Source organism: Azolla caroliniana, unplaced genomic scaffold, assembly GCF_043228905.1.
Source record: "Azolla caroliniana isolate FFs.n. ecotype wild unplaced genomic scaffold, voAzoCaro1.0.p SCAF_13, whole genome shotgun sequence".
NCBI lineage: Eukaryota > Viridiplantae > Streptophyta > Polypodiopsida > Salviniales > Salviniaceae > Azolla > Azolla caroliniana.
Genome location: NW_028230448.1, coordinates 16,235,604 through 16,245,129, shown reverse-complemented (window position 1 = coordinate 16,245,129; position 9,526 = coordinate 16,235,604).

Genomic DNA, 9,526 nt, shown 5'->3' with positions numbered 1-9,526 from the left:
TGGAGTTGTAATAACTTTCCAAGATACCTTGGCTCTCACATAAGAACAACCTTTAGATTCCCAAAGGAAATTCCTAATAAGCCTTTGTACTTGCAATAAAGCTGAACGTGAGCACAACCAAACCGATAAAATGTACCACATGGAAGCCAACAATACTTGATTGGCAACAACAACCCTTCCTGCCAATGTCAATTTAGTAGTATTCCAATATAACAATTTCTTCCTTGTAGCAAGCAACATAGGAGCTACATGATCTTCCGGCGAAAGATTAATACCTAATTGACATACCAAATATCTTATAGGTTTACCATGCAGAATCCATTGAAACCCATCTTCTGGACACCACAAAGGGTTTACTGTGTTACCTACCAAAACCCCACCAATTTATGCCAATTAATAACAGTTCCAGAAGCATAGCAAAATGTATCAATAGCTTGTTGTACTCTAGAAAGATTATGCTAGAACCTTGCAAATACAAGGTTGTATCAACAACAAATTGACAATCCACAACTTGTTTCTCTAACCATGGCCATTGTAGTCCTTTTATATTCACAATATTACTTGTAAGAAAACTACTAAAAGCTTCTCCAATCATCAAATATAAAAAAGGAGCCAACGGACATCCCTGTCTCATTGACCTCGAAATTGTGAATGCTTGGCCTAACTCTCCATGTAGTAATACCCTACTAGTAGCTAAGTTGTAAAGAGCTGAGACAACCGTTAACCATTGATTCGGAAAACCCAACTTTTCCATGGTACCCCTCAAAAAAGACCAATCTACTTTGTCATAAGCCTTTTCGAAATCCAACAACAAGATTGCTAAATCCTCTTTCCTTTCTTGTGAAATTGCAACCGCTTCCCTGTCATGATATGGCAAGACTCGAACCCATGACCTTATGCTACATGGGTCGAGCTCTTGACCATTAGACTATACATTGTAATACGTAGAATATTATTTTCATTTATGTTTTATTATAGAAAATTGATGTATATTCCAGATTTCTCTGGAACATTCTAGAAATTTCAGGAGTATTCCTTAGAACACTATAAAAGGAGGCACAAGGCATTATTTCGAACCAAATCGGTTCAACGCCAGTCTTAAGCCTCCTAGCTACTGTACATTTTCTTCACATAATATATATCTTTTCTTATCATCACTCACTCACTCTCTCTCTCTCTCGATCTCTCTCTCCCTCCCTCTCACTCACTCTTTCCTTCTCTCGAGAGTTCTTCACCTCTCTTAGTACTAATACTTCTTTTAGTACTAATTCCTTCAGATCTGTCTTAGTACTGTTCCTGACAGTTTGAACCGATTTGCCTTACCTTCTGTCTCTCTCATTTCCTACTAATCTCTTATTCCTCTTTTCTTTCATCCCATGGCCACTGTTAGCGCTGAAGAATATCAATCTGTTTTCTCGGAATTTCAATGCTTGAAAGAGAAGTTCCATGCTTTGGAACAAGAAAACCAACGGTTGCTGGGGGATCTTCAGCAAATCTCCTTAGAAAAGCAGCAAACACAACAACAGCATGGGGAACTTGCGTTACGTGTGCAACAACTCGAAGCCACCATCGTAGCGATGCAACAACAAGGCCCCGGAACACAAGGAATTCATAAAGAACCCAAGATTGGCCTTCCCACGAAGTTCGATGGAACGCGATCGCAGTTTAGAGGGTTCCTTAACCAGGTACGATTAGTTATTCAAATGCATCCTTCTCGATATCCCACCGATGCATCACGAGTGGGTTTAGTAGGCACTTTGTTAAGTGGCTCAGCGTTGGCATGGTTCGCTCCACTATTAGAAAAGGAATCTCCGTTACTCAACAATTTTGAAGAGTTTCTAGGTGAGTTTAAAGCATGTTTTGGAGATACTGACAACATCAGGACCGCAATGAACAAAATTCGGCGATTACGCCAAGGTGACCGTCCAGCCTCTGCATACGCTGCAGATTTTCGCCTACTCGCCGCCGATATCCCTTGGGATGATCAAGCGTTGATGGAGCAATTCCGTTATAGTTTACGCAACGACGTCAAGGATTTACTCTTGACCTTCCCCGAAGAGCCAAAGTCCTTAACAGAAGCAATCAATCGCGCGGTGAGATGTGACAACCGCCTCTTTGAGCGATGTTCGGAATGACAGCTACAAATGCCGAGGGCAAGATCAGAGCCCACCTACGCCTCAGTGGTATCAAGACCTTTTCCGAGGGATTCATATAATGCGCCTCCAGCGAATACTCCGACTCCGATGGAGATTGACACTACACGTTGTCAAGGGCCATTATCCGAAGAAGAAAAGCAGCGACGTCGTACAAATCGACTATGTCTTTACTGCGGTGGACCAGGACATATTGCAATAAATTGCCCCCATAGGCCAAGAAGACAGGTAAACCAAATAGTTCTGGAAGCACCTGTTTAACATGCTCAAGGTCACTTGTAACCTCTCCTCCGGCTACCACCCCCAAACCGATGGCCAAGCCGAACGAACCAATCAAACGTTGGAGCAGTATCTGCGGTGCTTTCTCAGCTATCATCAAGATGATTGGGCAGATATTCTCCACTTCGCCGAATTTGCCTATAACAACTCTATCCACGCATCCACTAAAGTTACGCCATTTTATGCTTATACGGGATGTCACCCCCAGTGGTGTGTACTTGAAACCCCAAAGGTGTCCACAAATCCTTGCGCAGAAGATCGTTTGGAGAGGTTACGCAAGATACAAGCGGATGTATCTACTCACCTCCAACAAGCTCAACAAACACACAAGGTTTATGCGGATCGTCATCGACTCCCATCTAGTTTTAACATTGGAGATCGGGTATGGCTACTCCGACGACACATCAAGACCACTCGCCCATGCGAGAAATTGGATTATCGGCGATTAGGTCCTTTCCGTATTATAGGAAAGATTAATGATGTCGATTTTCGTCTTGATCTACCTCCACAACTTCGGATACATCCGGTGTTTCATAGTTCTCTCCTCGAACCCTATCAAGAGAGCACCATCCCAGGACGTATTACATAGCCTCCACCCCCGATCGAGCTTGAAGATGGACCTGAGTACGAGGTTGCCGCCATCCTTGATTCCAAGCTTGTTCACAACAAGCTCTACTATCTAGTCGATTGGCTAGGATATAGTCCCAGCGAGCGTACTTGGGAACTGATAGAGAATGTCACCAATGCTCGTGCTCTTCTTGAAGACTTCCATCGTCAATATCCAGACAAACCGGGTCCTCAATCCAAAACGACTCGTTACACTCGTCGTTTTAAAGGGAGGATAGTGTCATGATATGGCAAGACTCGAACCCATGACCTTATGCTACATGGGTCGAGCTCTTGACCATTAGACTATACATTGTAATACGTAGAATATTATTTTCATTTATGTTTTATTATAGAAAATTGATGTATATTCCAGATTTCTCTGGAACATTCTAGAAACTTCAGGAGTATTCCTTAGAACACTATAAAAGGAGGCACAAGGCATTATTTCGAACCAAATCGGTTCAACGCCAGTCTTAAGCCTCCTAGCTACTGTACATTTTCTTCACATAATATATATCTTTTCTTATCATCACTCTCTCGCTCTCTCTCGCTCTCTCTCTCCCTCCCTCTCACTCACTCTTTCCTTCTCTCGAGAGTTCTTCACCTCTCTTAGTATTAATACTTCTTTTAGTACTAATTCCTTCTCTGTCTTAGTACTGTTCCTGACATTCCCAAAATAAAAAATGTTATCCAATATACTCCTATCTTGTAAGAACCCTATTTGGGTGTTATGAATGAAGTCTGATAAAAAAGGTTGCAATCTCATAGCCAATACCTTAGCATATATTTTGCAAATAGTATTCCATATAGTTATGGGTCGTCACTTCCTATTATCAACCACTACCCCTTCCAACTTAGGAATAAGATATATCATACCTTCGGTCCACTTACTTGGCATAAATCCAGTGTCAAACACCTCCTAAAATGCAGCAATAATGTCAGTCCCAATAAACCCCCAATAATTCCAGAAAAAATATGTTGAAAGCCCATCGGTACCAGCACATACATGGGAGCCAATTGCATCCAAAGCAAAACCCTTACTTCAAAAATCAAAATCGGTTTAACGAAAACATTTGACATATGGAGTGAAACACGTGCATGCATGGACTACCACACAACTCTCCGTCTCTCCAATTGATCGAGTGTAAAACATTCAACGAACAATAAATTACTATATAATTTCGTAGCAATATCCCTCATTTCTCCGGCATCCTCTGTAATGGATTCATCATCCCTCTATAGTTGTTTCATCCCATTACAAGTTTTTTTTGGAGTTACAATTTTGAAAAATTCAGCGGACACTTTATCCCCCACTTGTGCCCATTTTGTAGCAAATGCATTATAAGTGCATTGAGCCCAAGTATCTTGTAATTTACAGAGCTTATCCTTTGCATTATTCAATTCCAATATCACCCACGTAGCCCATGGCATACGTTACTGAAAAATGTTGCAAAGAAGCAACCGCTCGTTTCATACTCAAGATCTTAGTTTTGAGTTTACATTGTTCCTCCTTTGCTTTAGTAAAAAACCAATTACTAACATTGACAATTGCATCCGCAACTCTATCACACACCATCAATTGCGAAACACTTGTATCCTTCCAAATTGCTAAAACATCTCCTCTAAGGGCAACATCCGCATACAAGGAAGAGGGTATAGGGTCCTAAAGGACCTCCCTTTTTCCACTTTTTTCAGAGTAACAATAAGAGGTGAGTGATATGAGAAAATTGTCCCACCTAATATCTGTAAGGATCCTCCTAATGCTATAAAGAAGTCGTCATCATAGAATCTATCTAATCGAGTTAGATTAGTACCTAATAACCGTCTATCTGATCTAGAGAATTGCAAAGATTCAACATGTTTGCTAAAAGAGGGAGAGCGCCAAGTATCCTGAAAACCATACTTAAAGCACAACCTCTCCCAAAAGCTCAATTTTGAACCATATAAAACAACTTGGCTACTCCCACTTCTATCCAACTTATCCTCAATCATATTAAAATCTCCGACCATACACCAATGATCCACCTGGGGTAAATTATCACACATATAAGACCACAACCTCCTCCTATCTGTTGTTGCATCGTGAGCATATACATTTATAAAACCCAATTGTAGATTTTGGATTTCTAAAACAATAACTTGCACTCTTCCTTCCACTAAAAACTTATAGTCAATCACATGAGAAGACCATTTCTAGGCTAATGTTATACAAAGACCAGCTTTATTGTGGGATTCGCCAATTGCAGGACTCCAAAATGGGCCCATGAACCACTAAACAAGGACCCATAAGAATCTATCTTTGTGGGACTCAAATGATGTTCTTGTAAAAAAACCATATCTACAAATCTCATCAAGCTTTTATGTAAATTTTGTACATTTGTTATCAATGTTTTCCTATCAAAACAACCATGGTCCCCTACACTCATTTGCATTTTATTCCTAAGAATTCACAACTTTGTATATACCTTTGACGAATGGTGTCTTTATTTGGTTGGATTTATGAACATGTTGAAGTGATCATCAATCCCAAAACACCTTCTCAATTTCACCGCCACACACACATTGGAGCATTGTCAAGTTTGTTCTGTTGACTTCCTCATTTACTATGATTTTGAAATCACATACAAATTGGATTCCCAACATTGGAAAGCAGATAGGCCTACAACCAACAAACTTAATGCCTTCACAAGGTTGATCAAGTTAACTTGTTTACATATAGGCTCTTCAAAGGATGAGTCCCATGTCCAAAATAATGTCACAACAATATCTTATTTGTTGGCCAAGGAAATTCAAGAAAGTGTAATGATTCCAACTAATGAAATGTCATGCAATGATATGGACCAATTCACATTCAATGAACGACTCCTCTAGAGAAATCTAATGTACGTTCCTAAAGACCCTTGTTAGATCAAAATCTTGTAAAAAATGGCATGGTAGTAAGATATGGACCATTGCTTCTACCTTGGAGCAATCTAATCTACGTCCCTAAAGACCTTTGTTGGATCAAAAACTTTTCAAAATTCATGGTAGTGTGAAAGTTGAACACTTGGATGTCCCAAATAACCTCAAGCTAGTAACACGAAATTATTGGTGGTGTTAAGAGTCTATTACTAATCAATAGACCAAACTAACGTAAAAGAAGGAAAATAGAATGGATAGAAGAACCCGTTCCACCCGACCACCCCCGAGCTATGATCTAGACATAGCCAACCTACCACCGACGTCGCATACCGCCGGATATTAGGATAACTAATACCTTGGAAGAGATAAACATGATCGTCAAGACGAAAGCCTAGCCCACACCATTGGTGTCTAAGACAGTAGCCTTCCGACGTAATGTCATTATGAGGGTAACTAAGCCTCATATTTATACCTTTTCCTAGGCCCCTTGAATAGATGTACCTTTCTAAAAGGCTCTCCATTCATTGGTTGTCCAAATCATGATAGTGCATGCAATTATCATTCCTTCTATCCAATAATTAGTCCCCTTTTTAACATTAGTGAAAATACCCTTCATTAATGTAAATATTGGTGACCTACCCTCACCATCGTTATGTGTACATAACATACTCCCCTACTTCAAAAGATTGCACTCTTGCAATATAAAGTGAGGAAATTGTGTCTTAAGAGTATGCTCGCGTTCCCATGTGGCATCATCAATAGGTTTATCCATCCATTTGATCTTGAATAGCCGAATCTCTTTAGAACGTAAACGTTTAGTACGAGAATCAAGAATTCGTTCAGGAACATGAGGTTTGTAAGAAAAATCCTCTAATGTTACAAGATCTTGGATTGTGATGGTGTTATCACCAAAGCCTAAAAATGGTTTTAGATGACTAACGTGAAAAACAGGATAAATACCAACGTTACGGGGTAAGGGAAGGTGATAAGCACATGACCCAACCCGCTTAAGGATTTCAAATGGGCCACAATATCGTGGGGCTAACTTAGCATACTTGCCCGTAGACAATGACGTAGAGTCAGTAGGGACACACAAAAAAACTTTTTGGACCAATAGTAAATGCACGAGGACGTCTATCCCAATCAGCATAAAATCGAGCACGATCTTGAGCTATCTTGGCATTCTCTTTGGCAATATGCAACATTTGGTTCATGTCTTGCAAAAAATTGCGTGTACTGTCTAATGTATCATGATGAATCGTGACATCAACTTTGGCACGTGGCTGAAAACCATACATCAACATAAAAGGACTATATCCAGTGGATGTATGTTTAGAGCTATTATAGGAAAATTCTAAGATAGGAAGGTATTGCTCCCACTTAGAAGGGGTTTTTGCTACATAAGCTCAAAGCATGTCCTCAATAATTTGATTAACTCATTTAGTTTGTCCATGAGATTGAGGATGATCTGTGGAACTCATGCTCAACGTAGTTTCTAGTTTCTTAAAGACTTGAGTTCAAAAGTCACTACTAAACTTGGAATCTCGATCACTAACAATACCCAGCGGTAATCCATAAAAACAAAATAACTCATCAACAAATTGATAAGCCAATTGTTGAGCGATTACTGTGGTTTTGGTAGGAATAAATCTAGCCAATTTTGTTAGTCTGTCAACGACAACCCAAATGGCATCATGACCCCTCTGTGTACAAGGTAAACTAACCATAAAATCCATCGAGATACTTTCCCATTTGTTGTTGGGAATATCTAAAGGATGTAAAAGACCCACAACTTTAAGTCGTTCCGACTTATTAATCTGACATTGTGTGCGTATTTATGCACATCAGAGTGCATCTTAGGCCAAAAAAAAGTACTCGAGATGAGAACGAGTGTGCGTTGTATTCTAGGATGACCAGCAGATGGTGCATCATGACATTCATGAAGAATTTTCTGTTTTACGTTTGGTAAATCTGGAACACAAACCTTTCCACTATGGTAGAGCAAACCGTTTGTAATGTGAAAGGTCGCCTTCGAGGGTAGGGTGCTAGTATCGGCATCTAACCCAGATTCGGCTTTCGTCCAGTATTTCAAAAAATAACTATCATCAAGGTATTTCCCTCGAAGGTGATCTAAAAGATCAGATTTTATATCCGTGAAGCTAAGTATGTTAACTTCTTTAATGCGACTAAGAGCATCCGCAACAGTGTTCATAGAACCCTTGCGATACCATATGGAAAAATCAAAATCTTGCATAAGGTCAGCCCAACGGCCTTTACGAACAACAAGATTTGGTTGGTCACAAAAATACTTCAATGATTGATGGTTTGTTGTAACCACACATTTATTTCCATAAAGATAGTGCCTCCATGTTTTAAGTGCATGTATTACTGCAAACAACTCTTTCTCTTGAATTGAATACCGAGATTGAGCAGCATCAAGCTTCTTACTTTCAAAAGAAATAGGGTGACTGCCTTGATAAAGAACGGCACCAATAGCATAATCATTGGCATCGGTTTCGATTGAGAAAGGCTTAGAAGGGTCCGGTAATAGAAGAGTGGGAGCCAAACACACATGCTCTTTGAGTGTCTCAAATGATTTGTCAAGTTGTTCATTCCATGCAATTGGTTTGACAGACTTATGTGGATGATCTTTTAAAAGGTCAGTTAATGGCGTAGTCAATTTGGAATAGTTACGAATTGATTTTCGTAAAAATCCAACAAACCCTAAGAATGATCGCAGTTCACGAATATTACGAGGAATGGGTCAAAGTTTAACCTTTTCAATACGAGAAGGTTCAATTTCAACACCATTTTCTGTAATTAAATGATCTAGGTACACAATAGATTTTTGGAAAAAATCACATTTTGAATGTTTTGCATAGAAAGAGTTGTCACGCAACTTTTGCAAAACAAATCGAACATGTTGAACATGATCTTGCAAGGTACGACTATATATCAAAATATCATCCAAGAAGACGACAACAAAATCACCGAGTTGCTCGGAAAACGTCATTCATCGCTTGTTGAAATGTGGTTGGAGCATTAGTCAACCCGAAAGGCATGACTAAAAACTCATAATGACCATAGCGCATACGAAAAGCGGTTTTAGGAATATCATCCTCGGCAATGCGAATCTGATGATAACCTGTCTATAAGTCAATTTTCGTAAAATATTGGGCCCCATGCAAACGATCAATCAAATCATCGACATGAGGTAACGAATATGCATTTTTAATTGTCATTTTATTCAAACGGCGATAATTCGCCATGAACCTTCCTTCTTCTTAACCAATAGAACTATCGCACCCCAAGGTGATTTACTATACCTAATGTGGCCCATACTCAAGTATTCCTTAAGTTGTTTAGCGATCTCATCCTCTTCTAATCGACTAAGTTGGTAAGGTGGAATGCTCATAGGAGCAGCACTAGGAATGAGTTCAATTTGATAGTCCACATTACATTTTGGTGGTAAAGTACGTGGCAATTCGTTAGGAAACACGTCTTGAAAATCGTCTAAAATAGAGTCGAGTAATTGTTGTTCATAATGTGGTAATTGTGTGGCATCAATATTAAAATAATAAAAT